The sequence below is a fragment of the Canis lupus genome, chromosome 35 (genome assembly GCF_048164855.1).
Source record: "Canis lupus baileyi chromosome 35, mCanLup2.hap1, whole genome shotgun sequence".
NCBI classification, from domain to species: domain Eukaryota; kingdom Metazoa; phylum Chordata; class Mammalia; order Carnivora; family Canidae; genus Canis; species Canis lupus.
Window position 1 is genome coordinate 25,124,078 of NC_132872.1, and position 17,079 is coordinate 25,141,156.

General features: G+C 37.0%; 1 protein-coding gene and 1 long non-coding RNA gene across 4 annotated transcripts in view; one reads left to right on the top strand and one right to left on the bottom strand.

The window, feature by feature from the left end:
- Window positions 1–17,079, bottom strand: part of COL8A1 (collagen type VIII alpha 1 chain) — a 536,056-nt gene that overhangs the window by 483,015 nt on the left and 35,962 nt on the right. The window lies entirely within an intron of this gene.
- LOC140625151 (uncharacterized) lies at window positions 1,377–15,607 on the top strand. Its single transcript, XR_012024529.1, has 4 exons — window positions 1,377–2,620; window positions 3,690–3,823; window positions 8,680–8,791; window positions 14,808–15,607. It is a non-coding gene; the product is annotated as an uncharacterized lncRNA (long non-coding RNA).

Sequence of the window (17,079 nt, forward strand, 5' to 3'; positions counted from 1 at the left end):
TTGACCTTGTTTCAAGGTTTCTCCCTGACTGAGCTGCCACTGGCTGCTCTGGGTGAAAGTATCCCAACTCTCAGAACTTTACTCCTCAGTCCAGGCTTCTCATGTAGGTGTCCCAAGCAGATCCTTCCTAACTTGGAGGTGGGACCCAGATAAGCTTTAAATCTTGTTAAGTTTGACTTTTGGGGGAAGAAGTTATCTTAAAATAGCCAGGAATGTGCTATAGAAGTTGAAATTTGTGATACATTGACTCTGCTTTTTTTTTTTTTTTCCCATCCAGATACTAGGATAAGTAATAGAATTCTAGGCATGTTATCAATAAAACACAATTTTTGCCTTTGTACTGACCTTCTAGCTGATGTTCCTAATTTTTTAAAAAATTCTTTTAACAAATACTGAGTGATTCTCATGTGCAGGCAGGAGGGCAGATACCTGTGGTTCCTGGTCTAATGAGTTTATATTCTATTGGACACACATGGAAAAGGAAACCAAAGAATAAATGAAATCTTTAATAACTGTCATCTTGCTATGATGGGAACAAATACAAGAATGAGAGAGTGGAGGAGGGAGGAAGAGAGAGAGCATCCAACTGGTCTTAATGAGTGTAAATTATTTTTATTTTTAATTTTTTTGATGCAGAATTTGACCACTGGCTGCAAATCGCACTCCTAGAATAAGTAATTAGTGAGGAGAAAAACCTTCAGTTTTCTTTATTGATACAAACAGAAACAAAAAAAACCCCAACAAGAAGCCATTACAACTCAATTATCTTAGGGCTTATGTTGGTTTGTTATTGAGAATGTTTTTTTTTTAATTGCTTAAAAATCATTTATGCTTTTTTTCTAAATTATAACTGTTTTCTCCCCCAATCTTGTAAGATTAACATGCTATGTTGAGACTACCATGACTAATGTGGAATATCTCATTAGTAATTTTTAGTTCTGATTACATGTTGAAATGATAATATCTTATACATATTAGGTTAATAAAATATATTAATAAAACTAATTTTACCTTTTTCACTTTTCAAATGTGACTGTGAGAAAACTTTTAATTACCTATATGACTCATATTTATATTGAGTTGACTACTATAGAATCTTGGTATAAACATTTATTATTTGGATGGATTCTGGTTTAAGATGTATACTCTTAATAATTACTACTAAAAATGGGAAAAATATATAATCTGTTTGGAGAGGAGGTTAATTATATTTCCTATATAATTTTCTTTTATAAAAATCCACAGCCATTTTTACTTCTGCCAATAGTCAAAAATTTCTCAAAAAGAGGGAATATGCATTTTGATCTAGTCTTTGCTTCCTATCCATATTCTAGACATGTGTTTATTTGGCTACACTTTGTTAGTGACCTAATATTGTCACACTCAATGCTGCCAGTCTATCAAAAAGTTTCATGTTTCTGTATAAGAAAATGAGATTAAGAACCAAAATCCTCTGCATTTACAAAGATTCATAGATAGTAAAGAATTGAAGAGTGAGAAAGATATTTTAAATTTATCAAGCATGAAAGAAATACTGAAATTAACTTTTGGTTTGACACATTTGGCTTGGCATTTCTCAGATGATATAATGGTATGAGGGGGAAGGAAATCAAAAGACCATTTTCAAAGGGTAAACATGGCACCACACAATTATTTTTCTCCTTTGTTTTAAATATAATTTCTGGGACTTGTATTCCAAGCAAAACCCAGAATAGTCTGGAGGCGAATTAAAGAAAGTATCTGACAGTATTACTAAGGCCAAATACAGTATGCTCAATTGCTCATTCAAATGGTTTTGTTATTCTTCCTGGCTTTGGTAGCACTAAAACATCCTTTGTGTCTAGGTCACCACGCAATGAGAATAGTGAAAAGAGGAGTGGGAACAAAACAGAAAAGAAAAGATTGCCCCAAAGGTGAAGAGAGACATTAGTCCTAGGAGCACACCCAAATGCCCTTTAAGTAATCCACCCTTCTCCAGAGTTTCTCTTCCTGCGCTTTCAGTTATCCACCATCCAGAAGCAGATGGTTCTCCTTCTGACGTATCATCAGAAGTCAAGAGTAACCTAAGGCCACATCACAATGCCTATGTCATTGACCTCTCTTGGTCTCACCACATCGGCATTATCATGTCATGTCTTCACAAGAAGGGTGATCCAGTACAATAAGATCTTTTGAGAAAGAGACCATGTTCACATAACTTTTATTATAGTATATTATAATTGATATATTTTATTGTTGTTAATCTCTTACTGTGCCCAATTTATGAATTAAACCTTATCATAGGTGTGTACGTATAGGAAGAAACAGTATATACATATGTAGGATTTGGTCCTATCTCTGGAATCTTGGATAAGGGGGGACTACAGTATACTTAGTGCTGAATTAGTGAAATTTGTTTAAGCATAACCATAATATCCTCTTAACCTACATATCCATCCATTTCGTTGTGGTTATTTGAGATCCATTTGGTTTTCAAGCCACGGAAGGTTTCAGTCGCTTCAGACAAGGCTGCTGGTTGCTAAGAGTCATTGACTAAAACTGGACTTGTGAGCATCCTGGATCGTGGACTCATGTGGTTTCTGCAGTTATTCATAATTGAATTATACGTCGTCATTGTGAGGTCTGTATGTGTGTGTGCGCGCACACGGGAGGGGTGAGCGGGTGTTGAGAGAGGGAGGAAAGGGAAAAGTAAGTGTCTGGCCTGAGTATAGAGACCTTCCTACTGCCTGGAAGAGGAATGAGACACCCTGTAACTTGATTCTTCTGTAAGTACCTCCAGGAAAAACATAATTTCATTAAAAAGCAGTCATTTTTAACTTGAAAAAAGTGTTGTTGTTTTTTTTTTTTTTTCCGAGAGAAGAAAAGCATTCCTATTCATTTGTTGTAACATTAACACTTGGCAATTTAATCCCACCATTTTGGTAGCATTTTTGTGAAGCAGTACAATCAACTATGCTGGAAAAGCTAATAAGGAAATCTGCATTCTGCCCCTAATTGGCTGTGTGGTTTCAGGAAATCTGCTTTACCCCTCTGGGCCTCAGTTTCCTTGTCTGTCAAAGGAGAGGGTGTGGAGCTTTTTAAAAAATTAATCCTTACAGCTAATTCTTCCCTTTGGTTCCCTGTCCATGAGGGTAGTTGGGTGGCAGAGAGTGTTTGTAGAGAGGGGTGGTTTGAGGTGCTAGGAACAGAGTTTGAGGTGTATTAGTTCATCTGGAGATCTTGTCAAAATGCAGATTCTGACTCGGTAGATCTAAGGTGACGCCTGAGTTTCTACATTTCTAACAAGATCCCAGGTAATGCCGATGCTGCTGGACCACACATCACACTTTGAGGAACAAGGTGCTAGAGAATTCTCTGCCACCTACTTCTCATTCAACAGGTGAAAGTGGGTCCTATGCAGGCAGAGCAATTTTCCCAAACTCATAAAATAATTAAGTGCTGCCACTAGCATCACTAGCAGTTTGATGACGATGTCATTTTCTCCATCTCTGATATCCTTCCTAGTACTAACACTCTGGGTGATAGTAATTTGTGGCTTCTATATTTCTTGGGAGCCACTCTGGGCTCATTGTTTTGGCCACACTATCTCATTCAGTTTGTTTCATGTCAAACCGTATGTAGTAGTGGCTAGAAAAATTAAATTTGACAAATTAACTAATTTCCAATTCATGGCCTTAATCTCTATTCAGAATGACCCCTGCGTGTTTACATACTGTACATGGAGAGAATGTAAGAGCCCGCTAAGGAAAGTTCTGTGTGCCGATGCCATGAATTTTAACAGCTGTCCATTAATGCTCTTCAGGTGTAATCAGCTCCAGCAAAGGTTTGTTTTGTTTTGTTTTAGATTTATTTATTTATTTGAGACAGAGAGAGGGAAGAGGAGAGAGAACCCCAAGCCAACTCCAGGGTGAGTGGGGAGCCCAGGTTGGGGCTTGATCCCAGCACCCTGAGATCATGACTAGAACTCAAACCAAGAGTCAGACACTCAACCAATTGTGCCATCCAAGTCCAGCAAAGGTTTTCAGATGATCAGGGCCCATATTTTGTGGAGCTCTATGAGTTAAGATAAAAAGAAGTTAATTACTTCTCAAAGCAAAAAAGTAGCCAACATAAACCATACTAGAAGCAGCAAAAGAATTTCCATGTTGTCCTTTATGTTCATTTATCATTCATATCCAGTAATGGTTTTTTGAGTCCTTGAGGGTGCAAGGCTGTAATTAACAAAATTAACCCAGGAAAGAGTCTGTGCTTCTATGTGCTTTAGAAAAATAAGATAGCATGCATTTAAAAATATCCATTACCCTAAAGTTTGTTCTCCTTCATTTCTGGAAAATAAAATTTTCTCTAATCTGGATAGATCAGCATTTCACAAAATACATTCCTTAGAACGCTAGCCCCAAGCAATACTAACTCCTAGAAAAAAGAAGGGATTTTGTCACTAAGTAAATTTAGGACTGTCTGTTTAATACATGCTTCTCTTAAGTTTCACAAAGGACATTAGAATATGAAAATGTCTAAGAAGCCTTACAATAAAAAATTTTTCATTCTAGTAGAATTTCCCCAAATTATTTTACTTTAGATCTTCTCCAAACTCCCCCCCCAATTTTTTTTAATGCAATATCTATTAAGATTTTGTAGAACTAATGTTTTATGGATTGCACTTAGGAAAACACTGGTCAGGTTTATCTTTCCCAATTTTTTTACTTTGCTTTTTCTGCAGTTAGCTGGCTAATATCTTACATTAAATATATCAGTAGAAACTACTTGGTGCTACTGTTTTCTCAGCTCACATATTTTAACTATTATATATTTTTTTAAAAATTAAAAGGAAGATTTTTAGGAAACTGTATAAATAGTAGCCTGAGGTTTTATCTCTGGTTGTGAGAACTTGCAGCATCTCTGTGAGTAGTTTGGTTTGTTGTACTTTGATGGTCCCTCATTTGTGAGGAACTTGAACAGATGGGAAAATATCTTTAGAATTAGAAATAAATGTTAGCTTTTGCTGTGGTTGGTTGTCTCCAGGGCAATGGTTTGATTTTTTTTTTCTAACTGAAGAATAACCGACATACAACATCGTATTAGTTTCAGGGATACAGCATAGTGATTTGATATTTCTATATACACATTATGAAATGATTATCATAGTTAGTCTGGTTACCATCCATTTACCATACAAAATGTTATAACCTTATTGACTATATTCCCTATGCTGTTCATTATATCCCATGTCTTATTTATTTTATAACTGGAAGATTATACCTCTTAATCCTCTTCCACTACTGGATTGCTCATTAGGGCAATATGTCTTGAAGTGTCATAGGAGTGCTAAACAGTGAGATTCTTTTAAATGGTGATTGGGCAAATATGAAATATTTTAGAGTTATGGACTTAATGCATTTTAAAAAGATTATAATAGCATTCTGAAACATGATTTCAGGTATAAAATTGCTGAATTTGTGTTTATGTTTGAGAAACATGCATAGATTTGAAGACAAATACCAAGTAAATAATGGCAAAAAGAAATTGTGAAAGGGGTGTACAAATGGTTAAAGCTTGGGAATCAATGCCTGGGAGATCAGCCAAGAAGCAAATTCTGAGGCCTGGCCTGTATCCTTCTAGAAAAACCAGCACCTCTGTGTTTGAGAAGCACTATAGTATAATGAAAAGGTTGCTGGATGTAGGTTGAGGAGATTATGGTTCATGGAAAGAAGCGTAATAAGACACGGTTCCTGCCACTGATAGGCTCACAGCTTTTCTAAGACAGGGTATACTAAACGCCACTCTCAGCGGGATAGCCAAAGAATCAAAAGCCTCATATATAACCCACACTGAACACGTTACAGAGATGAGTTAGTGCCAATGAATAAGAATTAACTCTGAAGTTTTTGTCTTTCAGACAAAGTGGTGAATATAGTCTACCATGCCGAGATAAATAATCCATATTTGGCCCCTTAAGAGTAGCCATCAATTAATACCACCAGATCCTTTGGGGCGCCTGGGTGGCTCAGTCAGTTAAGTGTAGGACTCTTGATTTTGGCCCACGTCCTGATCTCAGGGTCCCAAGATTGAGCCTGCATCAGGCCCCCCACTCAGCGGAGAGTGTGCTTCTTTCCCCTCCTTCTTCCTCTCCCTCCCTCTACCTCCTGCTCATGCTCTCTCTCTCTAAAATGAATGAATAAACCTAAAAAATATATACCACCAAATCTTCTGCATTCTGTGAGTTGCTGCCTTTAAAGAGGCTATTACAATAATTTGCTGCTTTCTGTTAGATGAATACTTATCTACTGAGGGTGATTTTTTCCCACCCAGGGTACAGTTGGTGATATATGGACACATTTTTAGTTGTCACAACCACAGGGGCAGTGCTACTGGCATCTAGTGGGTAAATGCCATGAGGGTTTCTAAAATTCCCAGAATGTACAGGACAGCTCCCTACAACAAAGAAATAGCTGGCCCTAAATGTCAGTAGTGCTAGGGGTAAGAAAACTTATGCTAGACTGAGACGGCAGGAAGAATTGGACATAATGATTGCAGAGCTCACTCACAGGCTCATTGGACATATTTGACCAAGTTTTTAATGCTCCCAATGCATTATTTTCCTTCAGGGAAAAAGTAATGATAACACAATAAACTATCTATGGTATGCTGGATACTGGACCCTCAAAATGTCCAAGACTTAATCCCTGGGGCCTATGAATATATTATTTCACATAGCAAAAAACGATTCTGCAGTTGTGATTAAGTTAAGTATCTTGTGATGGAAAGATTATCTTGGATTGTCTGGATGGGCCCAGTCTAATTACAAGGCTCCTTAGAAACGGGAAGCAGGAAGATCAGATTTCAGATTTTTTAGTGTATTAGAACACAAAATGCAGTTAAACCTATAGTTATTTGGACACTTTTTTCTCTGATGGTATGGGTAGCAGTTAGGGATTTTGCATAAACATTGATGATCATACTGATGAAGATGTGCTGGTGAGTGTAACGCCTAGTTGATAGACTCAAGCTACTTCAAGCTTTCCTTCATAGGCAGTTTATGGGTAACAGAATTCATCAGGTGTTCTGGAAAATGCAGAACACAAGAACTATTGTGGCTGTGGCTGTGGCTGTGCAATTATTCATGAAATCTCCAAAATTACAAATATTTGTTCTGCTCTCACTTAAATTATTTCATTAGTTTTTACAACAACCATATTAAGTTACTCATTAAAACTATTTATGTTTCTTACCGAAGCCTCGCTGCAGTACTGCTTTTCAATTTGAATCCCGAATAAAGATGGTATCAGGTTTTTTTCTGGTTCATATCAAGTATGTTTGTAAACAATTTGATGGCATCCAGAGTGCAGAGTGGAGTCTCATAACTCTGACACACAGTATATGTACTCAGTGGTGTGCCTGCACGCACAGCTGCAGCCTCCTGCCCAGGCACAGAGCCCCACACCCGGCCTCGGCACACGGAGTGCAATTCCCTCATCTTCCCTCTCCATTTGTGAAATCTAAGAGTTTTAGAATCATCTAGTCTACAATACCCACAAACGAATAAGCATAACTAACATTTGCATAGTGTTTAGTAGACCACAAAGTGCTTTTCACATCCATTGTTTTACAATCCTTAGTGTACATTGTTATTATCAATATTTTACAGATTAGGAATTGGGAATTTCAGTGAATTGTCTAATGTCAAAAAGGCGATGGAGACAGGCAGGCCTTGACTTGGCAATCAATGATCCGCCTGCTGCTCGGTGCCTCCATTGCATTTGGACTTTCTGAAAGGGACAGTTCTATAGCTCAGCCAAAGTCATCGTGGTGGTCACACTGAGCACTTCTAGCAAGAGAGCCCCACTATGTGGACCAGACTGCTGGCCTCTAATGTTCTCCTGCCTTTAGACTTTTGGAGATCTCCTCTTGAGATCTTACTCAAGATCTTTGATTTGTTCTTAATCTTTCTTTGTTCTTACCTTGTGGACCCTTTAATGGACTTACATCTCTGAAACCTATTACATAAGCCAACATGAAGTGAAATAAATGATCAGCTACTTAATTGTTCTCTTTCTTCATTTTCATATACTGTAAAAAGGTTTATACTAAATACTAAAGATATAGCACTAGTATTATATGGTATTATGGTAATTCTATTAAATCTCAGTGCAGGTCTTTGGTAAAAAATACAACCCTTCATTCTACTATCGTTGTAAAGATGCAACATGTTCTTTAAATTTACTTTGTCCTTTCTGGGAAATTGTAGGATCAATTTAGGGCTACAAGTTTAGTTCTAATGAAGTGAGATTGTGAAAATTTTAAAAGTAGCTACCTTTGGGGGATTTCTGCTCCAGCATTTGATGAAGAAGAAGGATATTAAGATTTATGAGAGGCAAAACTGTTTTATGTAATATTGAAAACAAAAAAGACAAAAACAAAAACACAAGTATTATTCAAAAGGTTGCCAAGTCCCTCAGCTGAGAACCTTATAATGTGTAAGGTAGACTCTTACAGCCATATTTTTTTAATCACAGAAAACTGCCATGATAGATGAACTAGCACTCTTACTAAGAACCTATTCAGTTTATTACCATATTACAGACTTAAGCAAAATCAACATGATTTGGCCATCAGCTTTTAGTAACCAGAGGTAAATTCTGCATGTTTAGAATTGAAAGCAAAATCTTTTATTCTCAGCAGAAGGTCATCAGCAGAATTATAAATGGAAAACAGAGACAAGAGAATTTTTAAGAAGACTCTAAAGTTCTACAGCATAGAGAAAAGGAGAGAAGAAATGCATATTGGGCATAAGGTATGGCATAGACTGTGTAGGGAAATGTTAGTCTTATTTCTTTTCTTCACATTGACATTTTTATTTGGCAAATTTTTAAGTTCATTAGGAAACTAAGAAAGAAAGATTAGTGATGATGGAAATAATAATATACTAATATTATTTCATGGCTATGTCTATAAAATAAAAGGCTGAAATGTGTGGCATTTGGAAGATATTCATACTTTGGGCACAGCAGGGATATGCATATTCTTATTCTTTCCTCTCAGCACTTTTGATAATAGCAAGACAGTGTGAAACAGTATCCCTGCCCATCAGCGTTGATGCCATACTTTGCATTATTTGCATTTGTCTTCTTACTGCCTGAGCTTTCACTTTAGTTGATTGACACTTTTTTCTCAGAGTCTTTATTACATTAAGAATAAATATATTTTTTCCTCAGAGTGAGGCATCAAATTAGTACATTAACATTTTTTAGAAGATGGTAAAGTTTGCAAATACCCGGAAATATTTTCTTTATGAATAGCATAATTCAGCTGGAGGTGTCACTGGAGAAAGTGGGGAGAAAAGTATTGCGTTTTCTTCTCCCCTTCCAGTTGTAGTTATACCAACAAATAGGATGACGATCTAGTCCAAAAATATTTCCATTTCTTTTAAGAGGGAGACCTTGAGGTCACTTGAATTCTTGTATTGCCTCCCCTTCCCACAGCCTTTTAAAATTTTGGCAACTTTTTGCAATTAGGTAATGGAAGCACAATTCCCGTTCAGAAAATTATTCTGCAAGGTGCCAAACTCAGACATTATAAAGCAAACACACAACTCTACCATAAGAAATGATTCTATCATAAAATAATACTGACAACTTGGAAATAGCGTGGGAACCGAGTTATTGAGGCTTGACAATTCTCCATTTCAGTAGGAAAAAGATGTACAACTGGTTTGAACCAAATGACAAACTTATTAAAGAATAGTGACGACTCATAAAATAAGATTTTGTGTCCAGTGGTCTGTCTTCTCACAGCATTTAGGCTCAAATGCTTGTAAATAATCCAACAATCTGCCAAGCCTCCTAATTTAGGAAGGGAAGCAGAGAGATACATTAGATCTGAATCCTGAATCTAACTTTGTAGCTAGATGGCATGGGGCAGTTTATATAACCTCCCTGAAGCTCCATTTCTCCAGATACAATGGGAATAATTACCTTGCCTTCTAGGATTGTTTTTAGGATTCTAGAGAGTATATGTAAAATGTCTAGTACAGTGCCAGGTACCCAAAAAGCACTTGATACCCAGTGGTTGAACTTGAAAAAAGAGTCCTTCTTCTACGTTCATACTCTGAGTGTGATCCCTATTGACATGGCTGGCTTGCATCATCTGCTGCTGAATGGCCTCTGTGAATGCAGGATGACTAGAGGATTTCAGATCTGATGTCACTGATGACACCCTCCTGGGTGCCTGGCATTGTACTAGACATTTTACATATACTCTCTAGAATCCTAAAAACAATCCTAGAAGGCAGGACTCCAAACTGTTTGACTGTTCTGAAGAGTTTACTTCATCAATCCAGTTAAAAAAAAATTAGTTCATTTCAGATCTTGGCTCCCAAATCTGGTTTCAGGTTTGATTTTGCAGCCTGTTTTGATCTCCTAGAGACAAAGTCACAGTCTCTCCTAGCCCACATTCATAGCACTTACACTTGGCTGAGGGATTTCACTGATGTAAAAACAATCTTTGTGACACGACAATATTGGGTTAAGTATTTGGGTTCTTTCGATGTGAGCTTGTTTAAGGCCCAGTCTGAGTAACTGGAAAGAATCATTTGATTGGAAGGATTCCTGAAGGTTCATTTGGAATTACTGAGTCACTGAAGCTCAGGCTGGAAGAAATCATGTGGTCCTATCACCTGCTTCCCAGCAGGACCACCCACTCCTTTCACAAACTTGAATTTATCCTGTTCCCCCAAACACCGCTGAGAAGGGAGTTCTGGAGGTTTCAAACACTCATGAAAGACACTTTTTGCTTAGTTACAGCTCTTCCTACATCAAAATAAAGCAAAACCTCCAAATGGCCTACTAGTCTTACTACGTGAAGTAAGTTTCAATTTATATTTTCTCTCCTGTGATTTTATTCTCATTTTTTCCAACCAGGAACCTTTATCTGCCATCCATCCATCCATCTATCTATCCATCCATACATCTCCCAACTACCTACCTACCTGTTCATTCAATCAATAAATATTGTATGAGTGTCATGTCCAGGCCTTTGTATGACTTTTGGTAAATACAGAAAGGAGCAAAGGATAGACTTTTTCTTTTAGAATCTAGAGTCTCATGGAGGAATAGATATGTAAGAATAATTTAAATATGATAAGCACTGTAATAGAGGTATGAAAACACTCTCTGCAATACAGAGGAGAAAGGAAATAATGTTGCTGGTGATTTTTTGCTCTGGGCTTTTTCTGGAAAAAAGCACCTTTTGCTCAGAAGATAACAATTCTCTACTCCTTATTCTGTATTTAGAAACATATTTCCCAACACTTAGTGTCAGGAAGTTCTTCCTTCTGTGACATAAATCCCTGGGACAGGAGAGAAAGTGGCAAGGGAATTCACAGATGTAATGGGAAACACAGCAATGTTGTGGGGGTAATTATTATTTTTCCCCTTTTCCAGATTTTATTCACCACTGAATTTCTGTAAGTAGGTATTCAGTGAATAGCGTTGAATAGATGAAAGAGAAAACCAAACATCAGAGAGGTTAAGTGACATGCCTGAGGTCATAGAGCTGGTAAATTCTCAGGTTCTGTGGTCTTTACACAACTTCAAGCAGCTCAAGCCTTTCCCAGTGATTTCAGAATTGGTGGAGATGGAGAACATCAGGTTCTATTTCTTTGTATAAGAGGTGTTCCTACATTTGGTCAGAACCAGTAGCTTCCTTTTGTTATTTCCAATCAAGCTGCAGCTGACTAGATGAGAGATGATCCATTGCAGAGGCAGTAGAGCCTAATTCTGAACAGAGCAGGCTCTGGGTTCAAAATCCCAGTGCCTCTGCTAGCTAGCTATCAAAAACACTAGTTTTCTTATCAAAAAAGTGAGAATACTGGTAACACTTCTCTCCTGGACTGTCGTGCTGATAAAAGTAGATAGCAAATGCAGTGTGCTTAGTGCAGAAGCTGAATGTAGAAGCCCCTGAGCACACAGGGACTAATACTCAGTTATGGGTGTCCTTAGTCTCATGGCATCCTTGAGGGTGGTGAAAGATCTCCCTTAGTGACTTGTTTCAGAGACCTAACCAGGAAATTCTTTGGGTCTAACTCGAAACGCCGCCTTCTGCTATAATTGAAAGCAGTTTCCTCAGGTTCTAATCTCTGAGGAAATATAGAGCAGCTGGTCCTCCATATTCTTGATGACTTTTACTAAGCCAGCCACACTTCAGAGTTTTTGTTTCTGGACTAAATACACTCCCAAGTCAGAAACTCTTGCTACATAAACCTTCCCCCCCCCCCCCTAATCTTTCAGTCTCCATCGGACCCTTAAGGAAAAGGCCATTGGTGTGAAAATTTTGCAGATGGAAAAAACAGAGATTTTTCTTAGAAAATAGAGTCTACAATTGCTGACCTAGTGTTAGTGGAAAATCTCAGCCAGGGATAGGTGAAGTAACAGTTGCTAATGAAGTAATTCAGGGATGGAAATTTCTCTGGATATTAAAAATACAGCCAATCCATATTTATGTATCTTTTGGCCACAGTAATTCATCTTGTAAATGTGTTGGACTATTTTTCTCACTATCCCGAATAGAGATTCTGACTTGGTCATTACTGTGCCAGAAACAGATTGAACCTTTTCTGCAAATAGAAACTGATTTGGAAAATGGACAAAACAATCCTAGAAAGACCTATGGAGATAATCTATCTCATCTTTTTCATTTGACAGACAGTCAAGCAAAACTTAGAGAGGTTAATTGACTTACTCAAGGTCACACACCAAGTTAGTGAGACTAAAGTATTCTGACTCCCGTTAAAGGCTCTTTATTTAATAGCAAGAAGTGTCCTTTATGTTGTTGATTTGAATAAGCTAATAAGCTACTATTGATATGTGAAATGAAATTGCCTAAGAATAAAATGAAATTACGTTATAAAAAGACATAGGGAGACTTTCCATAACATATTGAACGGATAATAAAATATTCCCACTTTCTGGGCAATAGAAAGAGCAGATAGTAATAAAATCTTACAAAGAGAACATAGGTAGGAAGGTAGCTCCTTCCTTCTCCTTTTCTTTGCTATCCTACAAATGTCACCTCCCACGTGCCCAGCTTCCATCTGGATTGAACATGGGAAAGGGCAGTCAGTAGTAATATTATTTCATATTCTTAAGCTGATTTCCCTTGGCTTTTACAATTACCTAATGACTGTTTTCAAGCACGTCTTGGACTTAGAAGATTGCAACCTTGGCTCAGAAAGGAGCAGTCTTATTCCTCAGGCTATTTTCTTAAGCTCTGCAAGCTTTAGTGAAATAATGCATTATTATGTCACATATGGTGCTCGTCTCAGAACACTGCTCTACGCTGCTGAGTTCTATATCTGTAAGACATATCCATATGTTAGTAGAGTGAGTATGTATGTTAACATTTATATGGAGAATGATCTGTACTTTTCATCCCTCAATATTTGGGGCATTTTCATTTGTAGTGGGAAAAAAATCCAAATATATCTTTAAGAATAGGAGATCAAACATGAATTCTAGGGAGTTGGTTTTTGGATAAATTATTTTGTATTTCCTAATGTGAAAAGTACTTTCCAATAAATTTTTGTTGGCATACTCTTCTCTTTCCCAACGACCTTTCATCAACATTACAATTACTAGTAGCTGTTTTGATGGAGAATTTGAACAATTCTGCACAGATTTTTTTTTAATCACACATAAAGGAGGAGTGAAGTTTCGAATGGTGATATAGTTACAGAAAGAAACCTCAATAACAACAGAAAAATGAAGATCTAGGTTACTATTTGGGAGAACTTCTGAATGCCCAATTATTTACTTTCCCAGGGTCAGTCTTATCTTCTAGAAGAGCATAGTGCTAGCAACATGGCCTCTAGTGCAAAGGTGTAAAGTGCTTCACCTTCCATTTCACTATTGTCTTCCCCTTCCATGGAATGAATATCCTGGGAATAAAAGGCGCGGCACAAGGAATATAGTCAATGATAGTGTAATAGTATTGCATGGTGATAGGTGGTAGTTACACTTGTGGTGAGTACAGCATAACACATGGAGAGGTTGAACCACCATGTTGTACATCTAACACTAATGCATTATTGTGTGTCAACTATACTCAAATAACAACCATAACAATAATGACAACAGCAGCAGCAGCAGCAGCAAGGAGCTACTTTTCAGAAAAAAAAAGAAAAGCCTCCTTTAGGCCAACAAGGAAAATTTCATCCCAGCCACTTACATTACATGGTGTATTGAATCCAAGTCAGCAAGGCCAAACAATGATTGAGAAACAAACCAGCAGTTGTTTGAGAATTATCACTGGCCAGTGACTCAGTCCCCAACCTTTCAGACAAGTTGTTTTGGGAATTGTGTGGCCTCAAGCAGTGGAAGGCAGACTTGTTCACCCACATGTTAAGGGGCCAGAAAGCAAAGAAGATGGTAATTTGTTCCTCTGTATAAATGTGTTCCACCCACTCTTAGCCACAAGTGGGAGTGAAGGATGGGACTTCTGGCCTAAAGGGTGGAGTCACACTTGTCCCCCTCATTTCCTTCTAGGGATGTTGGGGAGACCAGTGAGATCATGTCTATGAAGTGGATTGACTGGAATGTGCTCCTGTGGTCCAATGTAAATTATGCCAGCAAGAGTTGTTTTTTTTTTTTTTTTTTTTTTAATTTCGTTTTTCTCTTTTCACAACGCACAAACCATTGGCAACCTGTGCAGATTGTCCTACGTCCTTAAGTTCAAATCTATCTGCCAACACACTCTGGGTAATTAATTTATGCTCTGTGTGTCAATAGCCAAATCCTAGATCTTTTGTCTTTCAGGCCCTTCCCATAGACAGTTGGAGCTGTTCTGAGTGCGGATCTGTATGGAAAAGTACAGAAGGCCCCAGTGTCCAGTGTATTCATCAGAAAGTCATATACTATTTGAATACTCTAGAACTTGCTCAAGATGGTATTCAGAAGTTCTCTATTAGCTCAGAATTGCTTCTTTAGACACCTTGTATATTTTCATGAGACATACTATAAGATGTTCTGTATGAAGAAGCTATCTGATTAAATGGAAAATTATACTTCTAAGAGAGCCAGAGTGACCTGTGCCTGTCATGGATTAATTCAGTCTCTTTTGGGACTCTCCCTGTAAGACATGAAGCCAGCTTAAAACCAGTGGCTTCCATGAAAAGTTTCCTGAAGTCTATTTCTATTTTCTGCAATCATTAGGGAGTCACTGGTGAATTTTCAAATAATCGTGATACCTTGCTTTTAAGAAACGTAGCAGATAACAAAAGAGAGGAGGAGGAGAAAATATTTGGCCATTGGTTTTAGAAAATAATTATTAAAAATTAGTTATGTTTACAAGAACTTTAGATCTGTTTTGAGGCACTGGTCCCATCATTTCTCGATGCTTATTCTTTAAATTCCTTTGCACGTACCTGCTAAATTGATGTTTTCAATGCTATTGTGAACAGCAGTAAGTCAGTCGGAGAAGGACAAACATTATATGTTCTCATTCATTTGGGGAATATAAATAATAGTGAAAGGGAATATAAGGGAAGGGAGAAGAAATGTGTGGGAAATATCAGAAAGGGAGACAGAACGTAAAGACTGCTAACTCTGGGAAACGAACTAGGGGTGGTGGAAGGGGAGGAGGGCGGGGGGTGGGAGTGAATGGGTGACGGGCACTGGGTGTTATTCTGTATGTTAGTAAATTGAACACCAATAAAAAATAAATTAAAAAAATAAATAAAAAGTTTCATTTTTTATTTGATTAACATTTGTATATAGAAGCTAATCGCTTTTTGAATATTGGACCCTTGCACCCAATGAGCTTGATAAATGCACTTCTTCATTGCAATAATGAATAATGAAAATTTTTTACTTTTCAATTATTTATTGAAGAGTATTTATTTATTTATTTATTTATTTTTTACTTTTCAATGATTGTACCTTTTATTCCTGTTCCTTGTCTTGTTGTACTGACTAGGACCTCCAGTGTAATTTAAACAAAAATAGTGATAATGGACATTGTTGTTTTGTCCCCAAAGTCATAAATATGGATATTTGCTATAGAACTTTTGCTAAGTATGCTATCTGATTAAGAAAATGGGTGTTGAATTTTATCAACTGCTTTTTCTGAATTTGTTGTTTATTATGTAATTTTCTTCTTTTTAATGTTAATGTCATAAATCACATTGATTGGTTTTTGAATCATAATCCACCTGGTATTCCTGGAACAGAGGCCACAGGGTCAAGCTAATATTGCTTATGATATTTGCATCTATGTGTCTGCTATTTTTCTTTCTCATAACAACCTTGTCAGGTTTTGGCATCAAGATTATGCTGGGCTCATAAATAACACAGATGTGTCTCTTATCCTTTTTTTCTATCCCTGGAAGTGTTTGTGTTAGATTGGAGTTATTTATCCTTTAAGTTCTGTGATAATTTACAGGTGAACCATCTTGATGTGGAATTTTTTTTGTGGAAAGGTTTATAAAAATAAGTTTGATTTCCTTAATGATATTGAACCATTCAGATTTCCTATTTTTAATTTGTCAGTTTGGCAATACCTTCATATACGTTGTCTTATTTACTGGCACAAAGTGTTTTATAATATCTTCTAATGATCTTTTTAATGTCAGCTGATAGTTTATAATGCTATTATTCTTACAACCAGTAATAATGCCAAAAATGATTCTTTATTCTTTGAAGCTTGCCAAGCTGTTTCATATTGATTATCACATTTATTTTTGTCGTTAGATGAGATAAATAATACTGATGTGAATCACACATTCTTTTTATCTCTGTGATTTCAAATATTTCCATTAATGGAAATATTTCTTTAGCCACAGGGGGAGTTAAACTACTAGTTATGTTTGTGTTTGGAGGCTGTGGCTTGGGTGAACTGATTACACCTCCAATATCTCATTAATGCTTAAGATATTACCTTTTCAGCTGCCTTTTGTTTCTGAGATTATTCAAGGATGGGTTGGTGAATGTATGAACTCCTTGAGTGAATAATGTGACACTCAGTGGGGACAACAGTGGAAGTTATCAACTAAAATACCTCTGATGTCAGACACTTCAACATCAAACAGCA